Source organism: Heteronotia binoei, chromosome 3 (assembly GCF_032191835.1).
Source record: "Heteronotia binoei isolate CCM8104 ecotype False Entrance Well chromosome 3, APGP_CSIRO_Hbin_v1, whole genome shotgun sequence".
Classification (NCBI taxonomy): domain Eukaryota; kingdom Metazoa; phylum Chordata; class Lepidosauria; order Squamata; family Gekkonidae; genus Heteronotia; species Heteronotia binoei.
In genome coordinates this window covers 183122949-183148854 of record NC_083225.1, presented here as the reverse complement: position 1 = coordinate 183148854, position 25906 = coordinate 183122949, and the positions used below count along the sequence as shown (strand labels likewise).

The 25906-nt window shown below is 50.0% G+C and overlaps 1 protein-coding gene and 1 non-coding gene across 13 annotated transcripts in view; one reads left to right on the top strand and one right to left on the bottom strand.

The window, feature by feature from the left end:
* Window positions 1-25906, bottom strand: part of DLG2 (discs large MAGUK scaffold protein 2) — a 1647444-nt gene that overhangs the window by 773363 nt on the left and 848175 nt on the right. The window lies entirely within an intron of this gene.
* On the top strand, window positions 8149-8217 carry TRNAA-UGC (transfer RNA alanine (anticodon UGC)). The gene has a single exon. It is a non-coding gene; the product is annotated as a tRNA-Ala (tRNA).

Genomic DNA, 25906 nt, shown 5'->3' with positions numbered 1-25906 from the left:
TGGCATCACACACAGAGAGATGCATACATAGATGTATTAACTATGTATAATTTTAATGTTGTTTTAATTATTGTATTTTGTATAATTGTATTTTGTATAATGTTTTATTGAATGTTGTTAGCCGCCCTGAGCCTGCCTAGGCGGGGAGGGCGGGATACAAATAAAATTTAATAATAATAATAATAAAGAGAGAGAGAGATGATGGATAGATAGATGGACAGATATATAGATGATGGATGGGTGGATGGATGGATGAATAGATATATAGATGATGGAGATGACAGACAGACACACACACAGAGAGAGAGGGGGATGGATGGATGGATGGATAGATAGATAGATAGATAGATAGATAGATAGATAGATAGATAGATAGATAGATAGATAGATAGATAGATAGATGATAGATAGATAGATAGATAGATAGATAGATAGATAGATAGATAGATAGATAGATAGATAGATAGATAGATAGATAGATGATGGATGGATGATAGATAGATAGATAGATAGATAGATAGATAGATAGATAGATAGATAGATAGATAGATAGATAGATAGATAGATAGATAGATAGATAGATAGATAGATAGATAGATAGATGATGGATGGATGGAGTTGGAACTCTGTTCAGTTCTGGTACCTGGATAAGTAAATAAGTAGGTAGGTGGGCAGGCACATCGACATTATATTGTACCCAAAGGCTGTCCTTTAGAGAGGTAGGGCACGCGTTCATGTTCAGATAGAGCATCGCTGCAACAAGTTTACCAAAGTGCGCCCCCCCCCCTCACCCCAGTACAAGGCGCGCGTCCACAGTACCAGATGATGCTTTATTTTGCCAGCGGAGAGGGGAGGGAAAGGGGGCCACGGGACACTTCCCCAAAGACCACCTGCCGAGCATTTTAAAGCCACCCTCCCCCCCCCCCCCAAAAAAAGAAAGGAACACCGGAGTCCCCCCAGTCAATCCCATTCCGTTGGCGACGGCTCGTCTTTCCTGCGTGATCCGGGCACGGAGAGACCCCCCTCACCCACACCCCCAAGCCCCGGCATGCAGGCGCCCCGTTCCCCAGACACAGAGCGGGAAAGAAACCGACCTGCTTCTCCGCCTTGGCTTTCCGGGCGTTGTGGACGAACCTGCGCCCCAGCTTCTTGGCGTACCAAATGGAAGCGAACATCGCGGCGCGAAGGAGCGCGGGGGGGGGGGGGGAGAGATCTCGCCCAGCCTCTCTGCGCCAAGCCAGAAACTTCCCTGCCGGCGGCTCTCCCCCCGCTAGCGCTCTGCTGCCGCCGCCGCCGTCCCCTCTCCTGCGAGCCGCTGGGCGGCTGGGCTGGCAGCAGGCGGAATCTGGCCCCGCGACCGCCCGGCAGCCGGCAGGTGGCTTCCCAGACTGGAGCGCCCAGCGCGCCTCCAAGCTAGCCAAGCGCGCCTGTGCCTCTGGGCGAGAGACTCCTAGAGGAGCGACATGTGCGCGCCGCGGCCGGGGAAAGGAGCCGCAGTCCCAACAGCCGCTCTCGCCGCCGCCGCCGCCAGCCCGCCCCCCTCCCTCCCTCCCTCCCTCCTCCTCGCTTCTGCAGCCGACAGGGGCTCGGGCAGCCAGACGCGGGCAGGCAGGGGCGCAGGGGGAGGCGAAGAGAGAGCAGGAGTCGGACACGTGTTGACAGCTCTCCCCCCCCCCCCCACACACACACACACTACTGACGACGGCGGGGGGAGAGGCGAGGGCCGCCGCCCACCGAGGCGACGCTCAGTTGACTCCCCCCCCCCAAAGGTCCGATGTCCCCCTACGCCCTATGCATGGGGTGGAGAGAGTTCACCAAGCGCTCCCCCCTACGAAGAAGAAGAAGAAGAAGAAGAAGAAGAAGAAGAAGAAGAAGAAGAAGAAGAAGAAGAAGAAGAAGAAGAAGAAGAAGAAGAAGAAGAAGAAGAAGAAGAAGAAGAAGAAGAAGAAGAAGAAGAAGAATTGGAGGGCATCAAATAGAGGGATCAAAATGTGGAAGCCGTTGGCCGCCAGAGGATCTTGGGAGGGCTGCAGGGATTTAAAAGGGATTCGATGGGGGGTGTCGGACTCCTTTGTCATGAGGGCCGGATCTGACATAAAGGAGACCTTGTCCGGCAGGGCCACGCCTGTCGTAAAATGCAATGCCGGGTAGCAGAGATAGAAGCTTGATCAAGGTCACAGGCAAATTTAAAAGCTTAAATTAAAAACACGCTTCAAACATTAGCACTGGTTGGTCTTAAAAGGTGCTTTCTTTGTATCCGGGCTCTTTCTTTCCTTCCCTCAGGGACCAGGAAAGAAGGAAGAGAGGCTCGGCGCAGTAGCTCTGCTGTGCGATTGAGAGACCCCGGCAAAGAAAGCTATACCCCACCCACCCCTTCCTCCCCAAGGGAGGAGCCTCGGCCAATGGAGAAAATAGAGGCTTTGCTCTGTAGCTCCTGTGCGATTGAGGAAGCAAAGCAAAGCAAGCTGTGACGCCGAAGGAAGCAAGAGAGAGGGAGAAGGAAGCAGATGACAGCCAGCTGCTTGCGGGCCTGATAGGAGCCCTCTGGGGGCCTGAATCGGCCCTTGGGCTGCATGTTTGACATCCCAGTATTAGATAGATTTATGGAGGATAAGTCTGTGGATGGCTGCTAGCCACGGCGACTGAGGAGAACCACATTCAGAGGCACTACTCTTGTGAATCCCAGAGCCCAGAGGGGTCTCAGCCTTTCTGGCCTGTTGCTGGCTCTCCAGAAGACCTGTTTGGCCACTACATGAGACAGGATGCTGGACATACTATTGGTTGGATCCAGCAGGGCTCTTCTGATATCCTGATTCCCCTCCTATGCCCAGTCTTCAACAGTTTTTTTTTTCTCTCCTCCATCAAGTTTCCACTGGCTTCTTGCAAACCCCTCCCCCCACGGGGTTTTCAAGGCAAGAGACCTCCAAAGGTGGTTCGCCATTGCTGCCTCTACGTAGAGACCTTGGGCTTCCTTGGTGGTGGCCTCCCATTCAAGGACTAACAAGGGCCAACCCGGTTCAGCTTCCACGCTCTGATAGGATTGGGTTAGCTTGGACCATCCCATTCAGGGCAGATGGATAGAGATGGTTTGCCATTGCATTGGACTTCCTTGGTGGTCTCCCATCCTAGTCCTCAGAAGGACAGACCCTGCTTATCTACAAAGATTTGACCAAATTGTGCTACACCCTTCTAAACCCATGGTGTTCCGTTGGATTTAGGAGGGTAGGATTTTGTAGGATTTCACCGCAAAAACACTCCTGTCCTCCAGCAGCGTGGTGGAATGGTTAGAGTGTTGGACTAGGGTCTGGGAGATCCAGGTTCAAATCCCATTTTGCCATGAAAACTTGCTGGGAGACCTAGGGTCAGTCGCACACTCTCAGCCCAGCCTACCTTACAGGGTTGTTGTGGGAATAAAATGGAGGAGAGGGGAAGGATGTAACTCCCTTTGAATCCCCCTTAGGGAGAAAGGTGGGGTATAAATAGCTAGCACTGTCATTCCCCCTCCCCTCGATACTACGGCTATAGTCTGGAATTTTAGAAGTAGCAGGGCACCACTGGGGGGGGGGGTTATACATTTAATTAGATTGTTTTAAGGATTTTAATTTTGTAGTATGTGTTAATGATGTAAATTGTCCAGAGCCCATTACTAGCCGGGATGGGGTGATTAATCTATTATTGTTGTTATTGGTGGTGGTGGTGGTGAAATTCTAGCAGTAGCTCCTTTGCATATTAGGCCGCACACCCCAATGTAGCCAATCCTCCAAGAGCTTACAAAAAAGAACCTTGCAAAGCGATGGTATTCCCAGTAGTAATGTATGGCTGTGAGAGTTGGACCATAAGGAAGGCCGAGTGCAGAAGAATAGATGCTTTTGAGCTGTGGTGCTGGAGAAGACTCTTAAGAGTCCCTTGGACTGCAAGAAGATCCAATCAGTCAGTCCTCAGGGAAATCAACCCTGACTGTTCCCTGGAAGGTCAGATGCTGAAGCTGAAGCTCAAATACTTTGGCCACCAAATGAGAAGGGAGCACTCGCTGGAAAAGCCCCTGATGCTGGGAAAGACAGAAGGCAAAAGAAGAAGGGGACGGCAAAAGATGAGATGGCTGGACAGTATTACTGATGAAGAAGAAGATGATGATGATATTGGATTTATATCCCGCCCTCCACTCCGAAGAGTCTCAGAGCGGCTCACAATCTCCTTTAAATTCCTCGCCCACAACAGACACCCTGTAAGGTGGGCGGGGCTGAGAAGGCTGTCACAGCAGCTGCCCTTTCAAGGACAACCTCTGCCAGAGCTGTGGCTGACCCAAGGCCGTTCCAGCGGGTGCAAGTGGAGGAGTGGGGAATCAAACCCGGTTCTCCCAGATAAGAGTCTGCACACTTAACCACTACACCAAACTGGTTCTCTACATATTACTGATGTAACTAACATGAATTTGAGCGGACTTCAGAGGATGGTGGAAGACAGGAAGGCCTGGCGTGACTTGGTCCACGGGGTCACAACAAATCAGACTTGACTGTGCAACTGAACAACAAAAGCTCTTGGAGGATCAGGGGTGTGTGGCCTAGTATGCAAAGGAACTCCTGCTAGAATCTCACCCATTATCATCATCTAACAACAAACAAGAACAACAATAATAGTAACAACAGCAGCATCAACAATAATAATGAAAATGGGCCCAGTTCTCTAGTTTCTCCTGGGACAGCATTTCCCTTGCAGACTGCTCACAAGAGAGCCAGTTTGGTCTAGTGGTGAAGTGTGCGCGGACTCTTATCTGGGAGAACCGGGTTTGATTCCCCACTCCTTCACTTACAGCTGCTGGAATGGCCTTGGGGTAGCCAGAGCTCTCGCAGGAGTTGTCCTTGAAAGGGCAGCTGCTGTGAGAGCCCTCTCAGCCCCACCCACCTCACAGGGTATCTGTTGTGGGGGTTGAAGATGCAGGCGATTGTCAGCCGCTCTGAGACTCTGATTCAGAGAGAAGGGCGGGGTATAAAGCTGCAGTCTTTTCCTGCAAGTTCTCTCCTCACAGGGGTGGCCAGAAATGCTTCCTGGTTTTACCACCTATTCCCAGGTCCCTCATCTCTACAGGAGTCACTCCTCCTTTATGCACCAAGCCTGCAGTTACAAGATACAGGTGGCGAGGGAGCACAGGGTGTTTGGGATACAGAGAAAAGAGTGGCTTTCTGATCTGAAGCTTTGTGTGTCCTCCTTTGAATCTCAGTGGCAGGCCTCTGGTCAGGTACAAGCTCCCGGTCTAGCCAAAGGCACACAGGCAAACGGAAAGGGATTGGCACATAGACAAGCACTGCAGAAGGCTCCGTATTAATTTCCCAGCCTCATCCTTCCCTTTGGCCCAGTTGCTTTTTCTACGCTTGAAAATGCAGAGTTCATAAAACAATTAGCAAAGGGCCAAGGCTTGCCCTGATGTCAAATAAAATTAAAACCAGAGTCCAGCGGCTCTTAACTAACAAAATTGCTTCCAGCGTCAGCTTCTGAGAGTCAGAGATGCCTCTTATCAGCTGCTCATGCCAGTGCATCTCAGGAACCGAAACGGGAGTCAAGAAAGCTTCAGCGAGAACCTGTTCTGTAAGTCTTTAAGGTACAGGGCTGCCAACACCCGGGGTGGGGGCTCCCATGCCAGGGAGCTTCCCAACCCGCCGGCCCACATTGGACCGGCGGGGGGAAAACCTCCCCCTATGCCACCGGTGTGATGATGTCACCCGGAAGTGATGCCGTCACACCAGTGACATTGTGCAGTGGCCACCCTAGGCATTTCCAGGAAAACTCTATGGTTTTCCCAGGCGCTCTAGCCATTTGGGAGCGAAAACTCTATGGTACAATAGGTACCATAGAGTTTTTTCCCTCCCAAATGGCTAGATGATCCGGGAAAACTATAGCATTTTCCCGGAAAGGCCTAGAGCGGCCACTGCATGACATCGCCGATACGATGACGTCACTTCCAGGTGCCGTCATTGCAGTGTGCGCGCAAAAGTCTCCTGCTCCAGAATGCAGGGGACTTGGCAACCCTATTAAGGTACCTGTGCAGCTGCCTGATTAGCCCTGACCAGCACGATACAGTTAGAGCTCAGAAGCTAAGCAGAGGTCCTTCATTTTATCCCCACGCTCAGGGCTTTTTTGGAGTAGGATTGCACAGGAATGCAGTTCCAGCTGGCTTAGTGCCAGGGGGTGTGGCCTATTATGCAAATGAGTTCCTGCTGGGCTTTTCTACCCCAAAAGCCCTGCGTGAAACAATGGTGATGTCAGGGGGTGTAGCCTAATGTGCAAATGAGTTACTGCTGGGCTTCTTCTACAAAAAAAGCCCTGCCCACAACAATCTTCTGAGGTAGGCTAGGCTGAACAGGTATGGCTCACTCAAGATCACCGAGCAAGCTTCTGTGGCTGAACAGGAATTCGAACCCGTTTCCCATATCCTAATCCAACATTTTAACCACACTGTTAGAGGATGAGAATGCTCAGTGGTAGAATCCTACAAAGTCACTGCCTTCTAAATCCGTTGAAGGCATTGGGTCTAGAAGGCTGTCACTCAAGCTCAGGGCTTTTTTTGTTGCAGGGACTCCTTTGCATATTAGGCCACACCCCTGATGTAACCAATCCTCCTGGAGCTTACAGGACGCCCTGTACTAAGAGCCCTGTAAGCTCTTGGAGGACTGGCTACATCAGGGGGTGTGGCCTAATATGCAAAGGAGCTCCTGCCACAAAAAAAAGCCCTGCTCAAGCTTGTCAGATCTCACAAGTTAAGCAGGGTCAGCCCTGATTAGTAGTACCTGGATGAGAGACTGTGGAGAAAGTCCAGGGTTACTCTGCAGAGACGGGCAATGATATGATGATATTGGATTTATATCCCACCCTCCACTCTAAAGAGTCTCAGAGCGACTCACAATCTCCTTTACCTTCCTCCCCAACAACAGACCCCCTGTGAGGTGGGTGGGGCTGAGAGGGCTCTCACAGCAGCTGCCCTTTCAAAAACAAGCTCTGTGAGAGCTATGGCTGACCCAAGGCCATTCCAGCAGGTGCAAGTGGAGGAGTGGGGAATCAAACCCGGTTCTCCCAGATAAGAGTCCACGCGCTTAACCACTACACCAAACTGGTTCTCAATGGCAAACCTTTGAAAGTCTCTTGCTTTGAAAGGCCAACGAGGGGCCGCCATGAGTCGGTTGCACTCCTGTTTTATTTCGTTGCTTCTAGCTGACCTGGTGACCCTTCTTGAAACTGACATTGAAGAAATCACCCATCAAAGCACAGATTCTGGGAGGAAACACAGAATGCAAGGCTTATGGGTGTCATTGTAGAAGAGAAGGCTAGCACAGCGCTCTCCTTAATTTAGGCTCCCAACTGCCCAACTTTCTCATTGCAGCCAGGGCCGGCCCTCTCGCTAGGCAAACGTGGCAGTTGCCTAGGGCGCCGGGAGGGTGGGGCAGAAAATTGGGCTTCCCAACCCCCCTCCCAGTGACCCAGGCAAGCACCTAGTTTGCCTGCCTGCCTCCCTTGCCACTACTGCCACCCGCCACCATTGCTGCCGTTGCCTGCCCCTCCATTCCCTTCGCCTCCCCCTCACAGCTCTGCAGCTCCGCGGCAACACGCCTCCCCGCTGTGGCTCTGTGCCTCCCTGCCTCCCCCCTCCCTTCGGACCCTTCCCTCCCCCCGTGTCATTTTCAACACCAGAACCGGCTCTAGCGCCGCGTTCAGGCTCTTTAAAGCCCTCCCTCCCCGGCCGAACACTCGAAACGCGGCTAAAACTGCGCAGCAGCGGACGGGGGGCACTCACCGGCTCTCAGGAAGAGTGTGCTGAAAGGACGACCCCATTCAGGAAGTGGGGAGGGGAGGAGTCAGTAGCACGTTCAGCACGTTCTTCCTGAGAGCCGGTGAGCGCCCCCCGCTGCACGGTTTTAGTCGCATTTCGAGTGTTCGGCTGGGGAGGAGGGGCTTTAAAGAGCCGGAACGTGGCGCTAGAGCTGGTTCTGATGTTGACAATGACATGGGGGGAGGGAAAGGTCCGAAGGGAGGGAGGAGGAGGTGCATGTGGCGGGGGGAGGTGCGGGGGTGCTTGGGGGGGGGACACCAGGCAGCGAGTCTGCCTAGGGCACCATGAGGTATCGTGGCGCCCCTGACTGCAGCTTTATATTTGATGATGTCATGGCTCAGTGGTAGAGCATCTGCTTTGCATGCAGAAGGTCCCAGGTTCAATCCCTGGCAGCTCCAGTTGAAAGGACTTGGTAGCAGATAATAAGAACATAAGAAGAGCCCTACTGGATCAGACCAGTAGCTCACTGGTCCAGCATCCTGTCTTATACAGTGGCCAACCAGGTCCTCTGGAGGTCCAACAATAGGGCACAGAGGTCTTCTCCTAATGCTGCCTCCTGACTCTGGGATTCAGAGGTTGACTGCCTTTGAAAGTGAAAGACCTCTACCAGAGACCCAGGAAAACTGCTGTCTGTTTGAGCAGACAATATTGACTTTGATTCAGTATAAGGAGCTTCATGCATGTGTGATATACTTTCCCACATGTGTATTCTTGGTGCCGGTGGGGGGGGGGCAACAGTGGAAGGGCTTCTAGTGTCTTGGTCCCATTGATGGACCTCCTGATGCCACCTGGTTAACTTGGTTAGTGTGACACACAGTGTTGGACTGGATGGGCCATTGGCCTGATCCAACATGGCTTCTCATGTTCTTATGAACTCTCCACTGAACTTCACACACGTGTTGACGTACCAAACAGGTCTTCTGAATGCAGCTTTCATCCATTCTCAAATAACCAGATGATGGCTAAGGAATCCCTAACCAAGAACATGCCAGAAATGTGGGGATAGAAGGCAGCATCCAGAAAAGCTGTTGGAATTTGGGAGCACCCAGCGCGTGAAGCAGTGCAGGGGGCAGAGAAAACAACGCAGTCATTTAAAATATCTTTTGATGGGAGAGGGAAGAAAGGCCTTCATAATTCATATTGATAAAATTAACCTTTTCAGGGGTGAAATATGAATGAATCATCTGACACCAATTGATTAAAAAAAGCTGTCAGTAGGTGGGCAGAACGGATGACTTGATGTTGTTGTGGGAGGAATTTGCTTTGAATTCATAAGCCGCGCACAGTTCTGGCTGGGGAGGGGCTGTAGCCCAGTGGTAGAGCCTCTGCTTGGCATGCAGAAAGTCCCAGGTTCAATCCCTGGCATCTCCAGTTTTAAAAAAAACAAAATAGGCAGTAGATGATATGAAAGACCTCTGCATGAGACCAAAGTCACAGGTTTGATCCCTGGCATCTCCAGTTAAAAACAACCAGGCAGTAGATAATGTGAAAGACCTTTGTGTGAAAGACCTTTTCTGTGAAGACTTTGTGTGAGACCAAAATCTCAGGTTCAATCCCTGGCATCTCCAGTTAAAAAGAACCAGGCAGTCGATAATGTGAAAGACCTCTGTGTGAGACCAAAGTCTCAGGTTGAGTCCCTGGCATCTCCAGTTAAAAAAAAAGATCAGGCAGTCGGTGATGTCAAAGACCTCTGTGTGAGACCAAAGTCTGAAGCTCAGTCCCTGGCATCTCCATTTTAAAAAGAGCAGGCAGTGAGTAGGTGATGCAAAAAGACCTCTACATGACAACCCCGGAGAGCTGCTGCCAGTCTGAGTAGACAATATTGACTTTGACAGACGAACGGTCTGATTCAGGATAAGGCAGTTTCAATCAGAAAGAAAAAGAATAGATGTAATCAAGGCTGGACGGTTCCTGAACCTCCCTTCCCAATGAACCACCACAATAGCTCTGTTCGCAAATCGCCGTCAACGCAGGTACAATCTGTGCTCAGCATAAACTTGATTTTTTTTTCTTTATAGGTGCACCAAATCATTCTTAAGTTATATTCAGTGCACGTACAACTCAGTGGGTGGTTTCAACCCCACCTCTCTCCAGGGACCAGTTCCTGATTTCATTCGTAAAGTGAACACATGTTGGCTCTTTCTTACAGAGAGATGGACGCATGTCCATCCAGGATATATGAGGATTCGCTGGAACGCCTGAACAGAGTTTATGGTTTCCCATTATCTAGGACATCAATGCCCCTTGTGCCAAACTTCTTGGGCATCTGTGAAATGATTAATGTGTCAGGAATCCCTACCCATCACCAGAGCTGGCATTGACTGCCACTGGAACGTCACCACCAGGACTTTTTTTTTTGTAGCAGGAACTCCTGCTACAGAGTCAGTTTGGTGTAGTGGTGAAGTGTGCGGACTCTTATCTGAGAGAACTGGGTTTGATTCCCCCCTCCTCCACTTGCAGCTGCTGGAATGGCCTTGGGTCAGCTATAGCTCTCACAGAGCTGTCCTTGAAAGGGCAACTCCTGGGAGAGCTCTCTCAGCCCCACCGACCTCACAGGGTGTCCGTTATGGGAGAGGAAGGTAAATGAGATTGTAAACTGCTCTGAGACGCTGATTCAGAGAGAAGGGCGGGGTATAAATCTGCAGTCTTCTTCTTTGCATATTAGGCCACACACTCCTGATGTAGCTAATCCTCCTGGAGCTTACAGTAGACCCTGCACTAAGAGCCCTGTAAGCTCTTGGAGGATTGGCTACATCAGGGGTGTGTGGCCTAATATGCAAAGGAGTTCCTGCTACAAAAAAGCCCTGGTCACTGCTATTCAGAACAGAGTGTGTGTATAAGGCAGCACCATGAACCAACCTTGGAACTAAGGTGACTTAGACTTTTACAATAGCCTATTGTAGCGGTATTCAGACTGGCAGTGGCTCCCTGGTGATGTCCCACCCCCTCCCAACACCTGCCATTTGAGATTCATTAATGGGAGATGGCAGGGATTGAACCTGGGACCTCTTGCATGCAAAGCCAGCCCTTTGGAACACATGAAGCTGCCTTATCAGGCCCTTGGTCCATCCGAGTCAGTTCTGTCTACTCAGACTGGCAGCAGCTCTCCAGGGTCTCAGGCTGAGGTCTTTCACATCACCCACTGCTCGGTCCCTTTTAAGGCCAGAGATCGAACCTGAGACCTTCTGCATGCCAAGTAGGCGCTCTGCCAGTGAGTCATGGTCCCACCTCTCCCACCAAGCCCAAAGCTATGGGACCAGAGGGTGGTGGCTAGAGAGTATCTCTACATTCAGAGGCAGAAAACCAGGAGGCAACATCAGAGGAAACCTTGACCTCCGTAACCTGTTATTGCCCCCCCACACTATATGATTGGCCACTGTGTGAGGCAGGATGCTTGTCTACGTGGACCACTGGTCTGATCCTGCAGGCCTCTTCTGATGTTCTTGTATATCCTAGTAATGACCCTACTTAGCTTCCTGCCAGCTGATCTCATTCTGCTTGAGACTTCCTCTTGCTGAGACTTAGCCCTGATTGGTAGATGCCACTTCCATCACGGAACTTTTCTAACAACATTAAAAGCACTGTAATATGTACTCCTTGGAAGGTTGGTTATCATAGGATCATAGAGTTGGAAGGGACCTCCAGGGTCATCTAGTCCAACCCCACTAGATGGTTGGTGGAGTTCAATGATAAACGGAACCTGCTTTGCCTATACAGGAGGTCCCAGGTTCAATGTCATCTGCTCAAAGCTTTGGGGTCCCCCCAGTACCACTCCAAACTGCCGGATAACCATGTGCATTTATCAGAGTAATGAATTGTAGGGGAAAGGCTCAGGAAATTTTTGTTGCTGTTCAGTAGCACAGTCAAGTCCGACTCTTTGTGACCCCATGGACCAAGTCACACCAGGCCCTCCTGTCTTCCACCATCCACCGAAGTCTACTAAAATTCATGTTAGTTACATCAGTAACACTGTCCAGCCATCTCATCTTTTGCCATCCCCTTCTTCTTTTGCCTTCTGTCTTTTCCAGCATCAGGATCTTCTCCAGTGAGTGCTCCCTTCTCATTGGGTGGTCAAAGTATTTGAGCTTTGGCTTCAGCATCTGACCTTCCAGGGAACAGTCAGGGTTGATTTCCCTTAGGACTGACTGATTTGATCTTCTTGCAGTCCAAGGGACTCTCAAGAGTCTTCTCCAGGGAGTGCTCCCTTCTCATTGGGTGGCCAAAGTATTTGAGCTTCAGCTTCAGCATCTGACTTTCCAGGGAACAGTCTGGGTTGATTTCCCTTAGGACTGACTGGTTGGACTTTCTTGGAGTCCAAGGGACTCTCAAGAGTCTTCTCCAGTGAGTGCTGCCTTCTCCTTTGGTGGCCAAAGGATTTGAGCTTCAGCTTCAGCATCTGACCTTCCAGGGAACAGACTGGGTTGATTTCCCTTAGGACTAACTGATTTGCTCTTCTTGCAGTCCAAGGGACTCTCAAGAGTCTTCTCCAGTGAGTGCTGCCTTCTCATTTGGTGGCCAAAGGATTTGAGCTTCATCTTCAGCATCTGACCTTCCAGGGAACAGACTGGGTTGATTTCCCTTAGGACTGACTGATTTGATCTTCTTGCAGTCCAAGGGACTCTCAAGAGTCTTCTCCAGCAACACAGCTCAAAATCATCTATTCTTCTGCACTCGGCCTTCCTTATGGTTCAGCTCTCACAGCCATACATTGCTACTGGAAATTTCATCGCTTTGACTATATGGACTCTTGTAGGCAGGATGCTGCCTCTACTTTTTATTATATTGCCTAGATTTGCCTTAACCCTACTCTCCCCACTCAAGAGACCCTTCCAACTCCATTACTATCATGTGCAGAAAAGCAATCAACATTTTTTATTCTACAGTTCTAAGTATTTTATTTTTAGGATGATATAATTGCTGCTGTTTTCTTGATGATTCCACCAAAGGTTTGCATTCCTGGTTGTCTTGGATGAGTCAATGCATTGTGGGTTTAAAACATATTGTGCAGTCGTCGGCTTGGATTGCGACTCGGGAGGAGAGCCCCAATCAAAGCCACCTTGCCGTCTCGGTTTTGGCAGCAGTGAAGGTCGAACGCGGCATAAGTAAATTTACATGCCCGCCAAAAAGGAGCGCGGCCTCGACAAATCCTCGAGGTTAATATGGCATCATATGCAACATCCTTAAGTGATTTAAGAACCATTCAAAGCTGCAGTACTGGTTCACCTTGAAATTGACACTCACTCAACTCCTGCCTTAGCTCCCGTTTGACTGACGCACTTTTGATTTTCCACACGAGCCCGGGAACTGCTGACGGACGCAAGTTTTCCCGACAAAAAGCAGGCCTTGCAGGATTTTTTAAAAATTTATTGCTTACATTTGCTTTGTTGTGACCCTCTGCCTTAAACAACAAGCTGTTGTTTTTTTTTAAAGGAGATGGTTCAAAACTAACAGGTAGTGCTAATTGACATCGCCGTTCCAGAGACTCACGCATTCAGCCTCACGAGTTACTCACGGTGTGTAGCCGTGACCCACATCGTAATGTTTTTCAATAGAGCTGAACAAGGGAGGAAAAAAACTGACTCTCTTTTTCTTCTGTGAAGATTTTCAGCTATGCTCCCCAGTTCCTCTTTAAGGGAATCTTAAACTTTTTTTTTTAAAATGTTATTGTGTGTGTGTCTGCACCTAGAAGTCATGACAACCTCTGTTGAGTGACCCCTGCTGAGGGCCTGGAGGATTCAGGGAGGTGGGTCAGGGGTGTCAAATATGTGGCCCAGGGGCCAAATCAGGCCCCCAGAGGGCTCCTATCAGGCCCACAAGCAACTCACTTCATCTGCTTCCCTCTCTCTCTCTTGCTTCCTTCTGCATCACAGCTTGCTTTGCAGGCTTGCTATAGAGCTATACAGGAGCTATAGAGCAAAGCTTCTAATTTCTCCCCTGGCTGACCAGTACACAAAGCAACTTACCTACAAAATCTCACAATGCCCAGCCACTGTTTTCCCCTGGGTCTTAGGCTCAAAGCATTGACCGTGAGATTTCTGTAATGAATGTCAATAAATTAAAAGTAGGCTTGCAGCTTACAGACACACACAATTTATGTTTGTGTTTCATAAAGTTTATATCCATGGCTTTTTTTTAGCAGGAACTCCTTTGCATATTAGGCTTTACCCCCCTGATGTAGCCAATCCTCCCGGAGCTTACAGGGCTCTTCTTTACAGGGCCTACTGCAAGTTCCTGTAGGATTGGTTATATCAGGTGGTTGTGGCCTAATATGCAAATGAGTTCCTGCTACAAAAAAAAAGCCCTGTGTATATCTCTTCTGCCTGGCATTACATGTTATGACACGCATGGCCCAGCCTGACAAGTTCTCATTTATGTCAGATCCGGCCCTCATAACAAATGAATTAAACACCCTTGAGGTGGCTGAATAAAGCCTGCCCCGTCCTCCGACTGCTGGTATTCCAAGGAGGTCTCTCATCCAAGTACTTGCCAGATTCGACCTTGCTTAGCTTCTGCGATCTGATGAGATGGGGCTTGCCTGGGCTAGCCAGGTCAGGACCCCTTTAGGGTAGTCTGACAGTAGTCCTGCCCCCCCAAAATATAACTTACCAATATATCTAATTCTCAATGTGGTCCAATCTGTGGATAATTAAATCCAGAAATTGGGGCCATGGAGAGACAAGATAGGTCTTTCAACGAACATGAGAAACAGAAAAATCTGAAATGTAAACAAACAAAAGAAGTCAACCTCCCACCCACCCCCCACCCCCCCACCCGTAACATAGGCAGCACCTGTAGCTTTAAGAAATGAATACCTTTAGTGGCCATTGCTAGGCAACCATACAGTATTGCCAGCCATCTAGAATTGGTTTGTGTCAGTTATAGCAGAGGGAGGGGGCAGGTGGGTAGCCATGTCGCTCTGAAGCAACAGAACAAAGTTTGAGTTCAGCGGCACCTGTAAGACAAACAGAGTTTAATGCTGGGTAAGGCTTGAAAAAGGCTGTGTCGATGAATCTGAAGAAGTGTGCATGCACACAAAGGCTTATGTTCAGGATCAGGGCTTTTTTGTAGCAGGAACTCATTTGCATATTAGGCTACACACCCCCTGATGTAGCCAATTTTCCAAGAACTTACAGGGCTCTTAGTACAGGGTAAGCTCCATGAGGATTGGCTACATCCTGGGGGGCGGTGTAACCTAATTAGGGCTGCCAAGCTCCTTCTGGGGGCAAAAAATCCCCCAGCCCTGAGGGCCCTGACCCGCTGTCAGGGAGCAGGCTGCTGGTGGGATCCCTGCCCCCGAAGAGCCCCATCACCGCACGCTGTCCCCGGCGTGATGACATCACCCAGAAATGGTACCATAGAGCAGGGGTGGCCAACGGTAGCTCTCCAGATGTTTTTGCCTACAATTCCCATCAGCCCCAGCCAGCATGGCCAATGGCTGGGGCTGATGGGAGTTGTAGGCAAAAAAAACATCTGGAGAGCTACCATTGGCCACCCCTGTCATAGAGTTTTACTGATAATCCTAGAGCGTTTCCGATGTGACATCCCTGGTGCAATGATGTCACTTCCAGGTGGCATCATCATGCCACGTACGCTTCACAAGTGCGAGAAACAAGTCCCCTGCTGCAACAGCGGAGGGACTTGGCAACCCTAAGCCTAATATGATGATGATGATGATGATGATGATGATGATGATGATGATGATGATGATGATGATATTGGATTTATATCCTGTCCTCCACTCTGAATCTCACAGTCTCAGAGCGGCTCACAATCTCCTTTATCTTCCTCCCCCACAACAGACACTCTGTGAGGTGGGTGGGGCTGAGAGGATTCTCACAGCAGCTGCCCTTTCAAGGACAACCTCTGCCAGAGTTATGACTGACCCAAGGCCATTCCAGCAGCTGCACGTGGAGGAGTGGGGAAACAAATCCGGTTCTCCCAGATAAGAGTCCACACACTTAACCACTACACCAAACTAGTTCTCCCTGCTACAAAAAAAAAAAAATCCTTGCCCAGAATTAAACTTTGTTGGTTTTAAAACGTGCCCCTGAACTCAAACTGGGCGAAAATTAGTATACTTAAGTTGTCCAGTCCCAACCAAAACTAAATACATGAGGCAGGTCTCCGTCTCCAAATATTCCTTTCCACTTACTCATTAACATTTTTATTAGTAGGCATAGTTCAAGACATTTTACACTTTGTCATGGTGCTGAATATTAACCATCAAGATTTATAGTCAGGAAATTTGTTGTACCGACGCCAGCCGCAGCATTTTTCGAAAACTGCCCGCAAGTCCCTGGTTCTTTCAAAACGCAAATACCGCTAAGTGTAAATTTTGCCTTGATTGTGGTTTCTCCCCATTTTCCATACTAAGCAGAGAAACAGTTTTCAGTGGGCTCCAAAGGCTGCAATTCGGATATGGATGGCATATTTACGATTCTAGATCTTAAAACAGGCAAACTCTTGCTTCATTCCATTGTTTTGCTAATCAGTTTTTTATGGCTATCGATAAGAAGGATATTGAATGGTGGTCGATCCATTCCTCTAACAATTGCTTCAATATAGGGCTATTTTTGCTGCAGCTCAGCATCTAGGCCCTCATCAGCTCTCAGTGACTAAGCAGGTTCGGCCCTGGTTAGTTCTTGGATAAGAGACCCAGCAACGGTGCCAACCCCAATGCACACCAGCCCCAGGACTGATGACCTCAGCTGCATGGCTGTGGCTCACCCCTGAGGAAAAAGCACCGCGCCACTCACAGAATCTCTGCCTGTGCTGTGGAGGGGTGGGGCACTTCTCCTCTGGCTGTCCCACCAAGCGCACCCAGTCCAGTACCGTGCCACTGCCGCCAGTAAAAGACCAGCCCCAAGTCTGAGTGGACCCCCCCCCCCGACTTGGGGCACCTAGCCGGGTCAGCTGAACCCTACATTGCTGGCCAGGGGCCATTCCTCGTACCGGTCACACTTGGCTTGCTGGACGGGCGCTGGCTGTTCGTTTATGCCATGGTCGACTCCGGGGCTGCCCGCTGCTATACCAAACTGGACCTCCGGGGCGCATACAACTTAGTGCGGATCTGCGCAGGAGACAAATGGAAGACGGCTTTCGGGACCCGCTATGGCCAGTACAAGTACCTTGTGATGTCCTTCGGCCTGACCAATGTCCCCGCCGTCTTCCAACGGCTGATGAACGACATCTTCCACGACCTGCTCAACCGCTTTGTGATCATTTATTTAGATGACATTTTAATTTATTCCCAAAGCCCCGTCCAGCACACAGGGCACGTCCACCAGGTCCTGCAACGCTTGTGAGAGATGGTCTCTATGCCAAGCTAGAGAAGTGTGCCTTTGACTTAACAGTGGTCAAGTTCCTTGGCCACACCATCTTACCCCATGGGACTTGGATGGACCCGAACAAAATCAAGGTGGTCCTGACCTGGCAGACACTGGGGAACCACAAGGGCGTACAGTGGTTCCTCGGCTTTTCCAATTATTATCGCCAGTTCATCCCTGCCTATGCCGACGTAACCATGCCTCTGACCCAGCTCCTCCAGCCCAATGAGCCATTTCACTGGACTCCAAAGGTAGACCATGCCTTCACCAACCTGAAAACCTGTTTTACCACCGAGCTGCTCCTGCGTTACCCAGATCCACAGCTGCCATTCACAGTAGAGACCGACGCCTCCAGCATGGCCCTCGGCACAGTGCTATCCCAGCGGGAGGACCCCTCCCAGCCACTACAACCCTGTGCATACTACTACTGACGCCCGCAGAGCACAACTACACCATCTGGGAGTGGGAACTCCTGGACATCAAGACAGCCTTAGAGGTTTGGAGGCACAACCTTGAAGAGGCCTGCCACCCTGTCCAGGTCCTGACTGACCACTGGAACCTGGAACAGCTACAGACTGCTCAATGCCTCACCCAGCATCAGATCTGGTGGTCCCTCTTCTTTTCCTGGTTTGACTTCCGGATCACTTACATCCCGCAGACCCAGAACTGGAAAGCGGACACCCTCTCCCGAAAACCGGAGTACGCTGTGCTTCTCACAGAAGAGACCCCAACTGGGCTCATCTTTGCACCCTCGGTCTTCCCTGCCACCATGACTTGCCCAACCTTGGCTGCAGACATCCAGGCCAGCTAGGCCCAAGACCCCTGGGCTCAGCAACGCCTCCTGGAAGTGCAAGACAGCCTGGCCGGGGACCTCTCTACCTGCCACGGTCTCCTCCTGAACTGTGGGCACCTATATGTGCCTCCGGGGCCCCTCTGGGCTGACGTGCTCCGGGGCCCCCTCTGGGCTGACGTGCTCCACTCCCCTCCTGCGGGGCACTTCAGCCAACATAAGACCCTACACCTGCTCAAGTTGGAGTTCTGGTGGCCTTGTGTCTGAGCCGACATGGCCTGCTATGTTGGTTCCTGTGAGGTCTGCCAGCGGGCCAAGGATGTACCGGCTAAGCCCCCGAGGCTTCTGCATCCCCTACCCACTCCTGCAGGACCCTGGGACACCATCTTTCTGGACTTTATCACCGAGCTCCCCAGGTCCAAGGGACACATTTGCATTCTGGTAATGGTGGACCTCTTCACCAAGATGGCTCACTTTGTTCTGTGTCCCAAGCTGCCCAGGGCTCCTGAAACAGCCCAGCTCTACTTCCAGCACGTCTTTTGCCAGCACGGGCTCCCGGCACACTTGATCTCAGACTGAGGCCCCCAGTTCACCTCTCAATTCTAGCAAGCCCTGCACTCCAGCTTAGGCACCCAGGTGCACTTGTCCTCCGTGTACCATCCCCAAATGGATGGGCAGACCGAACGCACCAACGCCACGCTGGAACAATACTTGCATTGCTACACCAGCTACCAGCAGGATGACTGGGCCACCTTGCTACCCCTGGCCAAATTTGCCTACAACAATGCCGTGCATGCGTCCATGCAACAGACCCCGTTTGCAGCCACCTATGGGTACCACCCTTGCTTTTTCCCCGCAGTTCTGCCCCTCACAGCAGTCCCTGCTGCTGATGCGCACCTGCAGGAACTCTGGGCTCTCCAGGACTTGCTCTGAGAACAGCTCCAACAGGCTAAAGAGGCCTACAAGACAGCCGCTGACCGAAAGCAGCAGGTGGTGCCACCACCAAAGCCCGGGGACCACATCTGACTCTCCACCCGGTACCTGTGTTGGCCTGGCCAGTCTCACAAGCTGGACCCTCACTTCGTGGGGCCTTACCTGATCACAGACCAAATCAACCCCGTTGCTTTCCAGCTACAGCTGCCAGCCACCCTCTGCATCCACCCGGTCTTCCACCGGTCCCTCCTTGTTCCTGCCACATCACCGGATCCCATCTGACCACCGCCTCCAGCGCCGCCTCCACCCGTCCTGTTCGATGACGAGGAAGAATACGAGGTCCACCAGCTTCTGGACTCCCAAATCCACCGCAGGGACCTCTAGTACCTCGTGGACTGGGAAGGCTATGGCCCCGAGGACCATTCCTGGGAACCCGCAGACAACCTACATGCCTCCAACCTCGTGCAGCATTTCCGCACAGCATACCCTGACTGGCCTGGCCCACCTGCGGAGGGGGGTCCTGTGAGGGGAATAGTGTAGTGAGCCCTGAGGAGGGGGAGCTGGAAGGGTTAACAGATCATGAAGAACCAACAGCTGGGCCGTCAATCACACCCTCCACATTCCAGGCACCAACGCTGGCTGTGGACAATCAGTCTCCTCCAAACTGTTCCCCTCCCATCTCAAGGATGCGTGCGCGTCTTTGACAGACACTGAGAGAAAACAGACGCACCGCATGCCAATGCTTCAGATCTCTTAGCCCTGATTACTAGAGGAACTACGGCCACCCAGGAAGTAGGCTGATTGATGTGCCCATATAACTCACGCCTGGGACTTGGCAACCTCATAGAAGCAACAAGTCGCTTCCCTGGCTTACATCCACACTCCTTCCTGATTCCAGTTCCTGACCAGTTTGAATTCCTTGGCACTCTGACCCTTTGGCTTTGGACACTGACTTCCCCTTCTGGTTTGTGATTTTGCTGTGGTGACTCGGCTCCTGACTGACTCCTTGAACTTTGAATTTGGACCGGCTAACCACTACACCACTCTGGCTCTTTACATCCTTCTCCTCTCCTCCATTTTATATTTGCAGCCACCCTGTGAGGCAGGGTTGCCAAGTCCCCTGCATCCTTGTGCCATAGAGTTTTCCCTCCCAAATTGCTAGAGCGTCTGAGAAAACTATAGAGTTTTCCTTGAAACACCTAAAGCGGCCGCACGCAGTGTCACCGGTGTGATGTCACTTTCAAGTGACATCATCACACCAGCGACGTAGGGAGAGGTTCCCCCAGTGTGGGCTGGTGGGTTGGGAACCTCCCGGGCAGGGGAACCCCCACCCAGACCAGGGGCTTGGCAGCTCTGCTCTGAGGTCAGTTATGTTTCTCAGGTTGGGGACCCCAATTCCAGCCCGTGCACTCAGAAACAGGCACGCTAAGCAGTGACACAGTTAACTGGCCCTGATGGCTTAAAGCTGACTTTATTTTTAGCCAGACCGGGGCTTCGCAGACAGAATACAATGGAGGAGAGGTTAAATGGGATGATTAATCCTCCTCGAGACTGAACAAAGCACAACGGCCGACTGTTCCTAACGCACAAAGGAAAGAAATTGATCAAAAGCTCCCAGATGAAGAATGAATTTTCCCTTCCCATTTATCTCTATTTTTTTTAAAAAAAAGTACTAACAGTGGCCAGTGTTCTGGGACAATCCAACACGGCCATGAGGCAAAATCATGATGGAGTTTCTTCAGTTGAAGGAGAAGGAATGAGAGGAGAGAGGCCTCCTTGATATCGCTCAAGGAACTCCCTTTGGCTGAGTCAGACTATTGGTCTATCATGGACAGTACCAGGGGTGATATTCTAGCAGGAGCTCCTTTGCATATTAGGCCACACATCCCTGGAGAGCCAGTTTGGTGTAGTGGTTAAGTGTGCGGAGAACCGGGTTTGATTCCCCACTCCTCCACTTGCACCTGCTGGCATGGCCTTGGGTCAGCCATAGGTCTGGCAGAAGTTGTCCTTGAAAGGGCAGCTGCTGTGAGAGCCCTCTTCAGCCCCACCTACCTCACAGGGTGTCTGTTGTGGGGGAGGAAAGTAAAGGAGATTGTGAGCTGCTGTGAGACTCTTCGGAGTGGAGAGCGGGATATAAATCCAATATCATCATCTTCTTCTTCTGATGTAGCCAATCCTCAAAGAACTTCCAAAAAAGAGCCTTGTAAGCTCTTGGAGGATTGGCTGCATCAGGGGTGTGTGGCCTAATATGCAAAGGAGCTCCTGCTAGAATTCCACACCTGGTCAGTACTGCTTATTTGTCATTTATTTAAACATTTATATCCCACTTTTCCTCATGGTTCAAGGCAGCTCACAAGAATAGTTAAAGCACATCCGTTACAAACACACACACACACACAAATACAACAGCACAGAAACATAGAAACACGCAGGGCTTTTTTTGTATCAGGAACCCCTTTGCATATTAGGCCACACCCCCTGATGTAACCAATCCTCCAAGAGCTTAGAGGGCTCTTCTTACAGGGCCTACTGTGAACTCTTGGAGGATTGGCTGCATCAGGGGTGTGTGGCCTAACATGCAAAGGAGTTCCTGCTAAAAAAAAGAGAACTGAAAAGGGGCCATGAGGTTCAGCTAGTCCAACCCGTGCACAACACAGGAAATTCACAACTACCCCCCCCCCACTCTCCTAGTGACCCCCCCCTACTCTATGTTCAGATCTTTCTTCCCTCCCCCTATAAAAGATGTCTGCCGTCCAAACCCCCTCAAAAGCCCTGGCAAACAGGAAGTCCTTAGGACACCTCCCGAAGATCTCCAAGGATGGTGGCCCCCCTAGGGTTGCCAATCCCCAGTTGGGATTCAGGGATCCTCCCATTTGGAGGCCGTCTCCCTGCTTCAGGGTTATCAGAAAGCAGGGCGAGGGGAGGGAAATGTCTGCTGGGCACTCCATTATACCCTGTGGAAACCGATTCCCATAGGGTGTAACGGAGAATCGATCTACAGGTATCTGGGGTTCTGGGGGGGGGGTGCTGTTCTTTGAGGTAGAGGCACCAAATTTGCAGCATAGCATCTGATGCCTCTCCTCGAAAGGCCCTCCAAGTTTCAGAAAAGGTGGGATGGGGGGCCCAATTCTATGAGCCCCGAAAGAAGGTGCCCCCATCCTTCATTATTTCCACCGGGGAAGAGGCATTTAAAGGGTGTGCGGTCCCTTTAAATGTGATAGTCAGAACTCCCTTTGGAGTTCAATGGTGCTTGTCACAACCTTACTCCTGGCTCCACCCCCAATGTATCCTGCCTCCACCCTCAAAGTCTCCTGGCTCCACTATCAAAATCCCAATATTTATTATATTGGATCTGGCAACACTAGGAGTAGACAATACTGACCTGGCTGGACCAAGGGTTTATTTCAGTGCAAGAGAGCTCCAGTGTTCATGATTGCCATAACTTAGGGTTTGAGGGCTGGGCTAGGACTAGGGAGACCCAGATTCAGGGGTGGAATTCTAGCAGTAGCTCCTTTGCATATTAGGCCACACCCTCTTGATGTAGCCAATCCTCCGAGCTTACAAAAAAGAACTTTGCAAGCTCTTTGGAGGATCGGCTACATCAGGAGGGTGTGGACTAATATGCAAAGGAGTCCCTGCTAGAATTCCACCCCTGCCCAGATTCAAAACCCTGCTCGGCCCAGAAGCTCGCTGGGAGATATCTTGGGCCTATCAATCATTCTGGGCTTAACCTTGTGGTATTATTGCCAGGATAAAACGGGGGAGGGGAAAATATTGCATTCCTCTGTGACTTCCCTTGGAGAAAGGACGGCATACAAATGCATAGATAATTTGTTTAAAAGAAAAAAACAAAGCAACTGAAAAAAGCACATCCGCACATGCAAAATATATGCATGCATAAGATATTCTTGAAATGTGCATCTTTACAGAATGATACGGATTTCTTCTACCTTCAGACCCAAGCAACCGTTTGAATATAAACGACTACATTATAGCTTCTGCTTGAGCTAAACTTCCATAAATCTTGCAAGGTGGCTTATTGGGGATTTGTGCTACTATCTCTTGATTTTCTTTATTCAATTTCTCCCCCCCCCTTTTTTTTAAAAAAAGAGAAAAAAATCCCCTAAAACTAAAGCCATAACTAAATGTGCCTTGGACATGAGAACATTACAAGCTGTACTAGCCCAGAAAGGGGCAGGGGGTGGGGAGAGTGACGTTCTGAGAGATGATGTGTGATTTTGCCATGATGGCTCTCAGCTGCAGCACCACAAGGGCGCTGGGATGGCAATGACGCAACAGGTAATGTGTGATAAAAGGAAAGCAAAGACATTTTAAACTCAAGAGCCCTCCCTGGAAAGAGCACTCAGAAGTTGTGATCAGCCGTCTAATGATGGCTGGTCAAAGGGCTTGCGTCCAGCCTGCTTTTTCTACTCGGTCTCACCCGATTCCCCTCCTTCCTACAATCCCCACCGGACACGGTTTTTATCCATGCAGGACTCATGAGGCACAGCACGGACTTTTTGGTGGTCATAGGGGACTCCCCCATCCACACTTTTTCGCCAGTAGAAAAGCTGGTTGGATCCAAACCCTTATAGGAATTTTATCCATTTTCTTGTCCTTGCTCTTTAAAAAAAAATTAAGACAGACAGACAGACAGACAGACAGACAGACAGACAGACAGACAGACAGACAGACAGACAGACAGACAGACAGACAGATAGATAGATAGATAGATAGATAGATAGATAGATAGATAGATAGATAGATAGATAGATAATATCCTCATTTCAATTTGACATTTCCCTTGATTCTTCACTGTCATGATTCTTTACTGTCACATCATTTCCTGTTCCATGTACCAAATTTGTCCCATAAATATGTCCAGTTTTCACATCTATATGTATACTAATGAACCGGCATTTTGTAGATTATATACGTAAAATGTGTACATTGTACATGCAGGAAACTTTGGAGACAAATACATAGTGAACACTGATGTTGAGTATACTGTGATCTCTCTTCTGGGGAAAACTGAAAGTGATGTCACATCACTCCGAGAGCCAGTTTGGTGTAGTGGTTAAGTGTGTGAACTCTTATCTGGGAGAATTGGGTTTGATTTCCCACTCCTCCACTTGCACCTGCTGAGATGGCCTTGGGTAAGCCATAGCTCTGGAAGAGGTGGTCCTTGAAAGGGCAGCTGCTGTAAAAGCGGTCTCAGCCTCACCTACCTCACAGGGTGTTCGTGGGGGGGGGGGGGAAGGTAGAGGAGATTGTGACCACTCTGAGACTCTGAGATTCAGAGTATAGGGCAGGATATAAATCCAAAATTATCTTCTTCTAAGAATTGCCAGAAACTCTATGATACAACCACAGAGTTTCTGTCAATGCCTGGAATGACAGAACCTCACTTCCTGGTTTCCCTGTATGATGCTGTATGCTCTCCCACCCCTGCTCAGAGTGGTAAGTGAGCAATGATGGTGACTGGTGGGAGGTCTCCTGCCACAGCAGAAGTGTGGCACCCCTAAATGAATAGATAACAGATCTATGTCCAAAAAAAGCTCAGAAGAGGGCCACACTGTGCTATAGTACTTGCTGTTGAACTAGGATTCCGGACTCAGAGACCCAGGCTCAGATCCTCATCCTGCCAAGAAGCTTTTGGGGTGACCTTGGAAAAAAGCAAGAGTCCAAGAGCACCTTAAAGACTACAAGTAACTAGTTAATAGAAGAAGCAGCAGCAGCAGCAGAAGAACTTTTATATCCCACCCTTTTCTTATTTATTTATTTATTTATTTTATAATTTATATCCCGCTCTTCCCAACGAGTGGCTCAGGGCGGCTTTTCTCTGAATCTCAGAGCAGCTTACAATCTCCTTTACCTTCCTCCCCCACAACAGAAACCCTGTGCGGTAGGTGGGGCTGAGAGAGCTCTCACAGAAACTGTCCTTTCAAGGACAACTCTGTGAGAGCTGCAGCTGACCCGAGGCCAGGCCAGCAGGTGCAAGCGGAGGAGTGGGGAATCAAACCTGGTTCTCCCAGATAAGAGACTGTGCACTTAACCACTACACCAAACTGGCTCTCAAACTTGTGGCAGGGTAGGAGCTTTTGTGAGTCACTGCTCACTTCTTCAGCAGCACCTGACTCATGAAAGCTTCTACCCTGCCATAAATGTTAGTCTTTCAGGTTCTCCTGGACTCTTGCTCTTTTCTACTGCTTCAGACAGACTACCACAGCTATCCATCTTGATCTATCTCCATGGGTGTCCTTGGGTCCATCAGTCTCTCTCAGATTCCTCTAATCGACAGGTTTGCTGTGAGGGTAAAAATGGGTAAGGGAGAGCCACGTTGGTGGTTCTTCCAAGCTACCTGGAAGAAGGCAGGATAAAAACCATAAAAGGCAGATAGAGCAATAGGCATTTACAGGACAAACAGTCTACAAAAGCGACAGTGAAAAGCAGAGAACTGGAGCGGTGAATAATAAGAAGAATGTGTATGAAATAATGTAAGAACATAAAGAGAAGCCATGTTGGATCAGGCCAATGGCCCATCCTGTCTAACACTTTGTGTCACACAGTGGCAAAAAAAAAAAAAACCCAAGTGCCATCAGGAGCAATGTTCCGTCTAAGTCGCAGAGTCTTGTGAGCAAAAATTCTAATTTGTGAGCTACTTCCATTAAAATTGTGAGCTACTGGCATTCAAGTTGTGAGCTACTGCATAAATTAGTGTGCTCTGGGGTCATCCTTCCTGAGCTAAGACTAAAATGCGTGAGCTGGAGGCTAAAAATCTGTGAGCTAACTCATGCTAACTCAGTTTAGAGGGAACACTGATCAGGAGGTCCACCAGTGGGGCCCGGACAGTAGAAGACCTCCCACTGTGCCCCCCTCCAAGCACCAAGAATACAGAGCATCACTGCCCCAGACAGAGAGTTCCAACAATACACTGTAGCTAATAGCCACTGATGGACCTCTGCTCCATATTCTTATCCAATCCCCTCTTAAAGCTGTCTATGTTTGCAGCCACCACCACCTCCTGTGGCAGTGAAT